The sequence below is a fragment of the Haemaphysalis longicornis genome, unplaced genomic scaffold, assembly GCF_048455015.1.
Source record: "Haemaphysalis longicornis isolate Haplotype H1 unplaced genomic scaffold, Haemaphysalis longicornis Haplotype H1 scaffold_7, whole genome shotgun sequence".
Taxonomy (NCBI): Eukaryota; Metazoa; Arthropoda; class Arachnida; order Ixodida; family Ixodidae; genus Haemaphysalis; species Haemaphysalis longicornis.
In genome coordinates, this window is record NW_027526422.1 from 173648683 (window position 1) to 173662379 (window position 13697).

Sequence of the window (13697 nt, forward strand, 5' to 3'; positions counted from 1 at the left end):
TTGAGGCATCGTATTAGCGCCGCGTTGTGGAGCGCTTGGTCATGTCTGTTGACCGCCCGGCAGCCAACTTGCAGGTTCGAGTTGCGCTGTATTCAGCTGTTGAGATGGTGAAGATGGCCTGGTCGAAGGTGACAGCCACTTGCGTGAGGACTTATTTCCGCAAGGCCGACTTCGTCGACACACAACCTCAAGCCGAGCCTGATGCTTCAGATGGTGAGTCCGGAGGCGATTTGTGGCACCGAGTAATCCACTCCTACATGGGGGGCCACGACCTCGGCTCGGATGATTTTGTTGGTGCCGATGAAGGTGCTGACACGGTTGAACCGTGCACGGACAAGGGCATCAATAATGAAGTGTGGGGCAAGAGTAATGCGGAGGAATCAGACGCGGACGACGACAAAACTTCGGAGCCTGTGCCTATGAGCACGGCTGTTGCCACGGGCTACACAGGGGACCTTAAACAACTTGTTTACGGCAAGGGCCTCGGCGAAGAGCACGCGGCTGCTCTAAATAAACTGGAGACCGCCGTCGTCAAGGCTGCTGGGCAGAAAATTAACAACAATGACTGAATTATTTGGAAAAAATAAATTGTGTTTTGACTTCTGAATTTTTTTTACTTCGGTCAATTTACTTCGAACTTCGGGATATAATGCAGGCCGCGTGATGCTCAGCTTCGTTATACGCTGGCTCGACTGTACTAGAATTGGTACCATCACTTCGGCACCTGTGGGCTTGGCGGCTCCGCCACAGCACACCTTTCTAAACGTCTTCGCTGCGCGGGTTTGTAAGCCACATGCCCCTTTTGCAAAAAGATTACGCCATTACTTCTTGCCTGAGTTCCGACCGCACAAGTACTTGACGCCATTGTTCTTCCCGTGAAGTCCGTTCATACAGTGTTTCATTTACTTCTTCTATTCTCAGGAAACGTTGAAATTATTCGAGGGTCCAACTCCTACGCTGAATCTTGTTCAGCAGACTTGGCAATAATGAAATTACAGTAATTAAATTACTTTTTGCGGTTTTGAGTAATGTAATAAATTACATTTCACTGTTGGGAATTCAGTAATGTAATAAATTAGTTCATGCCAGTAATTTCATGGAATGAGGCACGCAGCCTCACGAGTTAGACGGGAACTGGGTATGGGTACAGCGTGCGTGATGGGCGTTGGGCGTGTAATTGATAACGGCGGGAAGCGCAGTTTTGAGTACGAACCATCGGTGGGTGGTACAAGGTTGGCCAGGACATGGGCGGACCCTAGAGCTCTGCCTGCTTCCTCGTGCCTCTTCGTTCCCTTTTCATGTGTTCCGGGAACGCCGCGGCGACAGTCAGTGGGGTTAGACAAAACCTGCAGATTGCATGTATATGTATATGTATATGAGTGTAAATAAAGTGAGTTGGTAGTGCATGCGTGATGAATTTTTGATAATGTAATTTCAAAGTAATTTTATTACTTTTGAAAAGTAATATTAAATTATTGTCAATACTTTGGGCCACCTGTTTTTTCTTATGTAATTTAATTACATGTTAGAAAATTCTAGGAAAGTAATCAGTAATGTAAATTAATTACTTATAGAAGTAATTTTCCCATGTCTGTTCTTGAGCAGCCAAAGTTAAGTGGCATCAAAGCTACACTGCCGACTAAAGTCGACAGCATTGGATGTCAGCTACAGCCTACAACACTGTCATCTCAGACTAAACAAGTTGTGTAAGCGTTGTAGAAGCCCGTTGAATCATTTCGTTCGTTGAAGCGCAGCGTGACGACGTACCCACAGCCACTAGCTAAACGGACTCTCAACTCTCAAATCTAGAAGCCCGTCTGGATGGTGCGGAAGACGTCCGCTTCGTACTAAAGAATATTGATGCCATGAATGACACGCTGTCTTCTGAACACTTTGAAGAATCTGAGCGCCTTACATTTTGCTCCTAACGATTAGAGCGGTTCAATAATCCCAGTGCAGTAGAACACGCGAGCCGTCTTTGAAGACGCACACATCCCCGACCTCGGCCTATTTTATAAGCTCACCCATTTTAATACAAAAGAAACGCTCTTGATTTCTCGCTGTGAACTAAAAACAATGACCTAAGCTATCGGAGGTGACGAGTCATATTCTCTCTGTAATCACTAAATGAACTCTATTTAATTCGAGGAGAGTACCTCTACGGCATTTACTATACCATAACAAGCACAGTGTACGGGAACCAAACGCTAGACCTTTGATGGATCATGCAATAGTAGTAAAAGAAGTTTCATAGCCACTGAGCCGTCACCACCAACCAGGGAAGGTTTCGTGTAATGACCCTAGACCAAACATTTGATTTACTGCTATTTTGCCAGCTCAGAGCAGCTTTGAGCAGCTCAGAACAGCTCCACGCTGTCAAGAACTGCTGCAGCTATACACGTTATATGGATAAATAAAATACAGAGCTGCTTGAAGCTGCTCAGAACTGCTTTGAACCGACTAAAAATATGAGACCAGTCGTATCTGTCAAGATTCTGTTTTTTCTGGTGTGTATAAGACGGCTGAGGCTGATCGTCGTGTTTTTAGTTGAGCGCTTGAGATTAAGCACGCGGGGAAAACTTTTGTAAAGTTAAACAACACAGATTGCTGGTGTACACCATAAAGCATATCTACGCCGATGGCAGCCCTACAAAGTATTTCTAGTTTTTATTTATATGTATTATGTAGTTCGTATTTATGTTTTTTATTGTATTAAAGTGGTTATCATTCCACCACCCAATTTTAATTTGATTCAATAAAATGTTTTCGGTAGTGAAACAGCTTTTTCCTGTGGAATGAACAAAATTAATGGGACATGTTATTGAGTTAAAATAACTGCGCCTCTATGAGAAAGGGAGCCATATAAAAAGTTGTGGGGCAATTTCACTTTATTGCACACCCAATAGGACTAGAAAAACTTTTGTCAAGCCTTACTAATCTCGAGGACAACTTTCTGTGGCAATGCAGAGAAAGCTACGGGAGGGGTGGGCGAAGTAAACGGCCGAACCACGATATTTCGCTGCGCAGTGGGAAGTAATTCTCAAACATTATTGATGGGCATAACCTAAGCAATTTAAAAACATGTATTTCTCTTTTTTATCGTTGCATTGACAGTGCCAATAAATAGACAGAATATGTGCAACAGGAACCACTAATTTTTTTAATTTTCGGTTTTGTTTGGTTGCCAAAATCACCACTACTGGCGGAAAGGTTCTCTTCAAAAAAATGGCGTCTTCATCGACAGTAGCTTCTTTTCTGTCCGATAGCCGGCCACTTCATTCGCCGCAAAGGCTTTTCAAAAAGCTTCACAACCAAAAGCTGTCAAAACAGACCAAACAAGGTGTCCGCAACGCGTGCGCCCAAATGCCACTGACGCAACCAGGAGCCTGCGTCGTTTCCGCACTTCGTTCGGTTATCCAGCTCACCTGCGTAAGCAAGCATACGGTCGCACGGCTCAAGACGAAGGTTTTGCGTGGCACCCTGAAGTACCCAAAGCGCAAAAGGTTTCGTTTGTCGACTAGAAAACCGCCTGCAGGTACAGGAAAGTCAAGAGTACAGTGATATGACAGCTTCACCCTTGCTGCCCTCCAAAGGGAAATGCATCAGTACTTCATTCGCAACAAGGCGCCTACTGGAGGAAGGATCCTCAGTGATGTGACCAGCGACCCCGACATGGGACTGCCGATGCTGAGTGTCAGAACGATGCGTTGGTTTCTGAATGACATCGTATTTGCTTTTTGGAAGCTAAAACCTACCTCTTCGCTTCTGGGACGGGAGGACATCTTGTTGTGGAGGCGGAAATATCTGCGTACTATTCTAGAAATGCGAAAACAGAAACGGCACATACAGTTACGGTTTCGATTTGGTGGAGATGAGATAAATGTCAATTCCGGCGATTAAAACAACTTTCGATTGTAAGATTTTTTCACAGTTCAAATGTAACAACAAAAAATGACTGTGGAAGTTCTCGTAATGCCAAATATTTTATTGCTGAGAGTTACTTATCAACATCGCTCCGCATACATACAGGCAGTCATTTTTTCCTGGCATTTCTCTGAATCCCTGCATCTTGTTCGTATTTTGCATGCTATTCCGGTTCAGCAAGTGCAGGGACAAGTATGCATCGACATGTTATAATAACGTATGGATAGCACTCACTGACTGGATTTCGTTAGCCATGTGGGTGGTGTACGTTCTGCGAACTTTTTTTATTTTATTATTTTGCGGTGCCACCAAAAACTGAACATACCTGTCTGCGTAGTAGAATGATATTAGGTGCAAGCAATAAATGCCTTCTCGGTCTTAACTAATTCCTCTCCCCAAAGAAAAACTGACGCGTATTCCCTTCATTTTCGCAGGACTATATACTACCTCGACGAGACTTGGGTCAATGCTGGGCCCACCAAGGGCACGGTGTGGGAGGACACCACCGTGTCATCTCATGAAGAGGCCTTTCGGAAGGGTGTAACTACTTGGCTTCGTGCAAGCGGCAAAGGTGGTCGGCTCATCGTTCTTTATGCTGGAAGTGAGGAGGGCTTTGTGGACGGGGCATGTCTCATTTTACGTGCGTCAAAGAATGCTTCCGCTTACTACCACAGTTGAATGGATGGCCCACACTTGGAGAAGTGGTTTGCAAAACACCTTCTACCCAAAATTGAGCCGCGGAGTGTTATTTTCATGGACAATGCTCCGTACTACAGTTTTCAGATCGAGAAGCTGCCCTCGACGTCGCGGCGCAAGGCCGACATTCAGTCTTGGTTGACTGCAAAAACCATCGCGTAGTGTTATGACCCGTTGAACCCGAGGTTCTTCAGCTGGTTAACGAGAGCACACACAAGTTTTTTGGATACCGGATTGAAGCCCTGGTCAGAGTTGCTGGTCATGACACTGTTCAGCTTCTTCCTTACCACTGTGAATTCAACCTTATTGAAATGGTGTGGAGCAAGGTTAAGGAATATATTGCTGCCAACAATACTTCATTCACTCTCGCTAAGGTTGACCGACTGCTCAGCTAAGCCATCGCCCTCGTGACTCGCGGGAACTGGGTCCGGGACTGCGCTTATATGGATTGTCTTGAGTAAGAGTCCTGGGAGCGGGATGGTGCAATCGACACCAAACTCGACAGCGTCTTGATTCTACTAGGTTCCGACCCCTGTAGCTCCAGCGACTGGAGTGACAGCAAAGTCAGCGCTGTAGAGGAACTGCCATGAAACAGGTGTGCGCTGGGTTATGTGATGCTAGTTGTGTGTGGCGAGCGCCGAGGTGCTTTGTGGACGTTTCTGGTGCCCTGAAGCTTGGAAGTAGGCTCTGTTGGTTTATATGGTGCCCTTTGTGCATAACAACTTACAGGAGCCGCGATTTGCCTTTCTGGCGCCCAGAAGCTTGGAAGTCGTTTGTTGGTTTGTATGGTGCTGCTTTTGTGTGGCGACTTACAGAAACCACTGGTTACCTTTCCGATGCCCAGCAGCTTGGAAGCACGCTTTGCTGGTTATGTGGTGCTGGTCTTGTGTGGCAGGTGGCGAGGTAATTCGTTTTCCTATGTCGTGGTCAGAAGCTTGGAAGTACCCTCTGTTGGTCTACGTGGTTCTGCTTCTGTGGAAGAACTTACCGGACACCTTGTTTTTCTTTCTGATGCCCAGCAACTCGGGAGGTATCTGGCTCATACGGTGTTGGATTTGTGCAGTACCAGGAGATCATTAGGAGTGCTTGTTGTCAGTATGCGAACTAGTCTACAGATTGACTGTTGCGGGTGCCAGATAAGATGCAAATCAAACCTGGGAACGAAAGCTTGGAGCAAGCAGTGAGGAGTAACACGTTACGTATCCTCTTTCCTTCTAAATAAAAACAATCGGAAAATTTGATTACAACCCAACAGGTTATAAAGAGCCTTTCAAAATATCAGTTACCTCTGCATGAAATGACAAGACTGGAAAAACTATCCCGCAACAACTGCGACATGGTAGTGATGACGTCCTAAAATGCATTGTTGAGTTGTCTATCATTTTTAATTCTTTCAATCACCTTGAAAAAATATACCACCATCAGTAGCACCTTGTATGTTAAATAAGCATTTGTGCTCACTTGCTCATGCTCTATTTGTCTTTTTTGACTACAGAGTGTAGATTGCTAAAATAAAAGAGCAAACCCAGCTGAAATAATTTTGTTTCAATGCGCATTTACAGAGCAAATGAAGAGGAGTAATATAAATCGTCAAGGTGTCACTTTCGAATGTTGAAACGCTGTCAGTTTCCCTGCTGTCAGCCATAGCTTTTGTAAAAATACTAGCTTCCTGAGGCCTTGAGGTGTGAGCTGGAACACCCAAAAGGTAAAGGCACGCTTTCATGAAACAGAATTTAGAGAAATGTTCACTGACATGAAGATCGACAGTGTCAGTTTGTCATGTATGTGGTCCAACGTATTCTACATATACGTTGTTTTCACTTTTATCATTTATCATAAAATTTGCGACAACCGGCATTAAAGGGTTAAAGGTTCACTCATGTGACTGGGGTTCGTGTGCGTCTGTTCATGGGTGTGTGACTACTTGGAGTGACTTTCAGATTTTGCCCAGCTGATTATGCAGGAAATAAATACATGCAACAAAACACAATCTTTCTTCTTCAATTGTTCACGTAGAACACATTATTCCTGCTGATTAATGCTCACAGTGAATGGATGCCAAACTGTTTGCAACTGCCGGTGGCAGCACTGAGTGCCGAAGGAGTTTTGCTGCTGGTTCTGGAATTGTGTTTGCGAATCCTGGCCATAGCCACAAAATTGCACATGCTTGAGAAATTTTAGTAAACTTTAGCGACTCTGGGGTTTTACGTCGCGTCAAATGAAAATTGGTGAAACAAGCCGAGCACATGGATAAGATAAGCAGGAGAGCTAAACACCCTAAGTTCTAGCTAGTTCTCCCTTCTGTCTTGCTCATGTCTGATTTATATTGTCACGAAGACAAGGGCGACGCAGTTGTCTTGAAGGAGAAACACGTTTATTGGAGCGAACTTGTGCTCCCCTAACAAATCAAAAGAATACAGAGCCGGCGAAGCAGCGGTCAATAAAGTGACTTGCGTCGGCGAGCGTCGCAGAATCGAATGGCGCGGCGTCTGCTGTGCAGGGTTTTGTCTTTCGGCGCGAGAGTTTCTGGAACCGTCGATTCACATCCACAACATTGTAGATCAGAGAAGATTATTCTGGGCTAGCGGCGTTAGGGCAAAACACTCTGCTTATCTGAATGAGATAGCCCGTGCGGCATAAGAATAAAGAATGGAACACGCGCTTCGCATGGGACACAGATAACAGAGCCGGGCGCGGCCCGGCATTAAAAACAAACAATAAATAACCACACCCGTACATGGTTCGCGGCATTAGCCCCCCTCTAAGAGTGCGTCGACCCGATGCTAAAATAAAACGATAGTCCGAACACACAGCCACAACAAAACAACAACAAAAAGAGTTCGTCATCTTGCGAAGTACGGTTTGAGGCGAACCACGTGGACGACTTCGGGTCGCTTGCGTCGTCGTGATGTGCCGGAATCACCACTGGTGATCACTTCGTAGGTTAATTGGCCAAAACGTCGTAGAATCTGGTATCCGAAATACCGTCGCAGAAGCTTCTCACTGAGTCCGCGACGTCGAATGGGAGTCCAAACCCACACACGAACCCCTGGTTGGTACTCGGCGTCTCGTCGGCGGAGGTTGTAGCGGCCGGTATCCACCAGCTGCTGGTCCGTTATACGAACTCGAGCGAGCTGACGGGCCTCCTCCGCACGTTGAAGGTATCCTTGGACGTCGGCGTTGAGGTCGTCGTCTTCTACATGCGGGACCATGGCGTCGAGCAACGTAGTCGGCCGTCTTCCGTAGACAAGCTCAAACGGTGTCGTCTGCGTAGTTTTCTGCGTCGCTGTATTGTACGCAAACGTGACATACGGGAGGACTTCGTCCCAATTCTTATGTTCAACGTCGACGTACATGGACAGCATATCCCCAATCGTCTTGTTCAGACGTTCCGTTAGTCCGTTCGTTTGGGGGTGGTACGCCGTCGTTCTTCGGTTTCCGTGTTGCTGTAGCGTAAGATTTCTTGCATCAGCTCAGCGGTAAAGGCCGTTCCGCGGTCCGTGATTAGGACTTCAGGGCTCTATGTCACAGCACAACCTGGTTTATAAAGAACTTGGCTACTTCTTGTGCTGTCCCCCTCGGAAGAGCGGCGGTCTCTGCGTAGCGCGTCATGTAGTCTGTCGCTACGACAATCCACTTGTTCTCTGATCGTGACGTAGAAAACGGGCGTTGAAGGTCCATTCCAATCTGTTGAAAGGGCCTCGACGGGACGGTGATCGGTTGCAGAAGTCCGGCGGGTCTTGTCGGCGGCGTTTTTCGTCGCTGGCACTCACGGCAACTCCGAACGTAGTGGGTGACGTCAGACGTAAGGCGGGGCCAGAAGTACTTCGCATTAATTTTTGCAATAGTGCGAGCTGTGCCGAGATGTCCGGAAGACGGGTCGTCGTGAGACGCTTCCAAAATTTCTTCACGAAGGTCTCCGGGGATGACAAGTAGATAATTCGTTCTCGTTCCGGGGCTGAAATTCTTCTTCACGAGGACGGAGTTTTTGAGGCTGAATGCTGGTAAGTTCCGCTTGAACGCTCTAGGCAGGGCGACGTTTCGTCCTTCGAGGTAGTCGATCATTACGCGCAGGTCGGGGTCGGCACGCTGCTGGGCGGCAAGGTCGCTCTCCGTAACAACTCCGAAGAACGCGCTGTCTTCATCGGAGTCTTGTGGTGGTCGGTCGACAGGGGCGCGGGACAAGCAGTCGGCGTCGGAGTGTTTCCTGCCGGATTTGTAGACGATTGTAACGTCGTACTCTTGCAGGCAGAAACTCCACCACCCAAGACGGCCAGAGGGGTCCTTCAAATTGGCGAGCCAACACAGCGCATGGTGGTCTGTCACAACCTTGAATGGTCTACCATACATGTATGGGCGAAATTTTGAAATGGCCCATATGATTGCCAGGCACTCTTTTTCGGAGCCAGAGTAGCTTTTCTCCTCCTTTGACAGACCACGGCTTGCATAGGCGATTACCTTTTCGCACCCGCTTTGCTTTTGGACGAGGACGGCCCCCAAACCTATATCGCTGGCGTCCGTGTGCATTTCTGTTTCGGCGTTTTCGTCGAAATGAGCGAGCACGGGCGGGTTTTGCAGGCGTTGTTTAAGCTAGCAGAATGCTTTTTCTTGTGCGTTTTCCCAGGCGAAAGGAGCGCTATCTTTTGTCAGGCGCGTGAGTGGCTGTGCGATGCGTGCGAAGCTTGCGACGAAGCGCCGGTAGTATGCGCACAGTCCGAGAAATCTTCGCACGCTCTTCGCTAAGTTTGCTATGGTTGATGTTTTCGCCGGGTCAGGCAGGATTCCCGCGGCGTTGACGTCGTGTCCCAAACACCTGATTTTCTGGTAAGCGAAGCGGCACTTTTCGGGCTTCAGTGTTAACCCCTACGTACGGATGGCCTCGAGTACAGATTCCAACCTTGCAAGGTGTTCGCCGAAAGTCCGGACGGATACCACAACGTCGTCGAGGTATACGAGGCAGGTGTGCCACTTCAGGCCAGCTAGCACAGTGTCCATGACTCTTTGAAACGTTGCTGGCGCCGTGCACAGCCCAAACGGCATCACCTTGAACTCGTATAGGCCGTCCGGGGTTATAAATGCGGTCTTCTCTCGGCCTCTCTCGTCCACCTCAATTTGCCAGTAGCCGGTCTTCAGATCCATCGATGAGAAGTACTTCGCATGGCAGAGGTGGTCGAGGGAGTCGTCGATTCGGGGGTGGGGTACACGTCCTTTTTGGTGATTTTGTTCAGTCGCCGGTAGTCAACGGAAAACCTTAATGCGCCGTCTTTTTCCTTCACGAGTACGACAGGGGCAGCCCTGGGGCTTTTCGACGGCTGTATAATGTCGTCGCTGAGCATGTCGTCGACTTGAGTCCAGATGGCTTCCCGCTCGTGGGAAGAGACGCGGTACGGTGACTGTCGAGTAGGTCGGGCTCTATCTTCGGTTATTATTCGGTGCTTCGCTAGAGGTGTCTGGCGTAGTTTTGGGTTCGACGAAAAACACTCCCTGTAGCGACGCAGCAAAGCCAATAATTTGTTTCGTTCTGATTGCGGTAACGTCGGATTCACGTCGAAGGGATTCGGAAGCTTGAAGGTATCTTCGAATGCGCGTTCAAATTCGGCAACCGCTATCACGTCACTTGCTTATTGCGTTTCTTCGAGGAACGCAATTGAAGCGCCCTTGTTTAAATGCTGGTACTCCTCAGTGAAATTGGTGACCAAAACGTGGAATTTGCGCTGCTTAAACCGCGCAATGCCTCTTGCGACAGACACACCGCGGTCGAGAAGCAACCTGTGGTCACTCTCCACGATAGCGTCAGCGTCAGGAGCAGCACCTTCACAGTAGACGGTGATCATCAAACTTGCGCGGGGTGGCAGGGGGACGTGCTCATCGGCGATCCTTACAGCTGCCCGGTGTTCGGGGTTCGGTTCCGGCGTCATGGAGTGATCGGACGAAAAAGTTATCGACTTGGTCAGCAGATCAATTATTGCGCGGTTGTCCGTCACAAAGTCCATTCCGAGAAGTACGTCGCGGGAGCAGTTAGGCAAGATGACGAACGCGGCAGGGTACGTCGTGCCGTCTATGGTGATGCGGGATGTGCACGTTCCACTTGGCGTCACGAGGTGCCCTCCCGCTGTGCGTATGTGCGGACCGTCCCATCTGGTCATAACTTTCTTCAGCTTAGACGCGAATGGTCCGCTCATTACTGAGAAGTCGGCCCCCGTGTCTACGAGGGCGACTACGTCAAAGCCGTCGATGGACACGTTGACGTGGGATGCCGCCTTCCTCGAGTTCCGGGTTCGTCGGGGCGTCGCATCTCGGCTTGTGTGTGTTGACGGTCGGGCACTGTGCGTCGTCGTTGTCGTCGTCTTCTCAGCGGACGTCTCGGTCAGGTTGGGTACGCGTCGCGCCGCGTAGCTCTCGTCGTGTTCGGGAGTCTCGTCAGGGTTAGGTCGGGTCGTCGGGATGTTGGCATGACGTGAATCACTGTCTTCCGTGAGTCGTTGCGTCGTTGGAGGGTTTTCGTTTTTCCACGATCATGCAACTTTACCTCCAGAAGTTGCCGCTTTTAGTTTCCCCCGCGTGGGCTGGGGGACCTTTCACGTGCAAAATCAGCCATGCTACGGCGGTTGGGCGACTGGTATGGGTAGGGGGACGGCGATCGGTTGAAACGGGCTGGGCCTCGGCTAGTGTTGCAAAGGTGTTCGTCGATCTTGGTAGGGCACTGGCCGGGTCGGGGGCGTGGGGCGTCGACGGAGAAACCACGCAGTCCGAGTCTCCTGTACGGGAAGCGACGGTAGGTGTGATCGGCCTCACCGCAGTGGTAGCACAGCGGACGATTATCAGCGGTTCGCCATACGTCCGTCTCCCTCGGCGCCTGGTTTTGGCGTGCAGGGGGTCGGGCGGGCGACAGTGGACGACGGTACGGCGGGACTTCTTGAAGACGGGTTGGAGCAGGGCGGGGTCGTCGAACAGCCGTGGAGTAGGTCATAGCTTGAGGCTCACGTGGTACTTCGGGAGGCGTAGAAGTCCCCAAAGCGAGTTGAATTTCTTCCCGAATCACGTCGCTCATAGAGGTTACTTGGGGTTGCGGCGTTGTTGGGAAGAGTTTCCGCAGTTCTTTCCTGACGATAGCGCGGATTGTATCACGTAGTGTGTCAGAGCTAAGAGCCCCGGCATCGATCGTGTCCGCAACTCGCGCATTGATGGGACGGTCGTACTGCCTCGTGCGCATTTCCAACGTCTTCTCCATGGCGGCCGCCTCGGATGCGAATTCGGCCACCGATTTGGGGGGGGGGGGTTGCGGACAAGGCAAGCAAAAAGTTCTTGCTTTACTCCACACATCAGAAACCTCAGTTTGTTTACTTCCGTCATATCCGGGTCCGCGCGACGAAATAGTCGCTTCATTTCCTCAACGAAGATTACGACCCCTTCGTTCGGGTGTTGCGTGCGGGTTTCCAGTAAAAGCGCAGCTCGTTCTTTTCTCACCACGGTCGTGAAGGTCCTAGGAAACTCGCTTTTGAATTGCGTCCAGTCGGTCAAGGCGCTCTCGTGGTTCTCGAACCAAGTTCGAGCTGCATCCTTCAAGTAAAAGAAAACATGCCGTAAAGTTTCTTCATCCTCCCACCTGTTGAAGGTCCGCATGCGCTCCAGCTTCTCCAACCATTCCTCGGGGTCTTTAGCGAGGGCTCCCCGGAATGATGGCGGTTCCCGGGGCTGCTGCAGGACGATTGGCGACGTTGTTTCTTGCACCACGGTGTTGGTTGCAGCGTTTCTTCTCTTGGGTCCTTCTGGCATAAGACCGAACTCGGGTAGCAATCCTTGCAGTCGGCGGCTTTCTCTGGTTGGAGTGGCTTGGCGGCTTCCAGATGTCGTAGGGAGCATAAAGGGTGAGCACCCCGCACCTCTACCAGATGTCACGAAGACAAGGACGACGCAGTTGTCTTGAAGGAGAAACAAGTTAACTTGTGCTCCCCTAACAACTCAAAAGAATACAGAGGCGGCGAAGCAGCGGTCAACAAAGTGACTTGCGTCGGCGAGCGTCGCAGAATCGAATGCCGCGGCGTCTGCTGTGCAGGCTTTTATCTTTCGCCGCAAAAGTTTCTGGAACCGTCGATTCACATCCAGAACATTGTAGATTATTCTGGGCTAGCGGCGTTAGGGCGAAACACTCTGCTTATCTGAATGAGATAGCCCGTGTGGTATAAAAATAAAGAATGGAACACGCCCTTCGCATGGGACACAGATAAGAGAGCCGGGCGCGGCCGGGCATTAAAAACAAACAATAAATAAACAAACCCGTACATGGTTCACGGCAATATCGTGCTTCAACAGACTCGGCCATCCCTTCTTTCTCTAAGTCCGTCTCGAGCTTCGACATCCTTGTAATACTTGCCGAGAAACATTGTTTTGTTACTGTATGTGTTATAAACCCACAATATTGTGCCTGCCAAAAAAAAGAACAGCAGACTGAGTAAACCGTCCACTAAGCAACGCACTGATTTTAGGGCACGCCCTGAAAGCCTCCGGAACTCTAACAACACATCCAAAATATTGCGCGTCTTTTACGGTCATGCGTTTATAGTTTGTGTTTACAAAATCTATGGCCGAAATCATTTTAGGGCATTATTATGATTTTGTGCTTGGCACGCTTTTTAATAACCTGCATAGAACTAGCACTTCGGGCTATTTGTGGTACACACGAAACTGGCACCTTAAGTTTAGGTTTAATAGCAGCAAGTGGATTTAGCACCTAGGGGGAATTTAAGGATTTCTGTTGACAAATGCACGGTTGAAAACACGATGTCAGCAATTATGTATTTTCGTACATTATGTAGTTATGTAGTTCTTAAAGCACAGGAAGAGAACCACGAACCGTAGCATTCTATTTTTACTGCGCACAAATCTGCCACTTTCAGTTTCGGTTTCGAAGACGCCGAGTTGTTTCTCATTTTTTCTTTTCAAAAACGAAACTGCACAGTAAAAAAAATTGGTCTCATTGAAAAGATGCCCAAAAAATTTCAATAAATTCCCAACAAATGCGAAAACTAAAAAATGAGTTCTTAAACTCTTTTAATTGTGATGTTCACCTGGCTTCA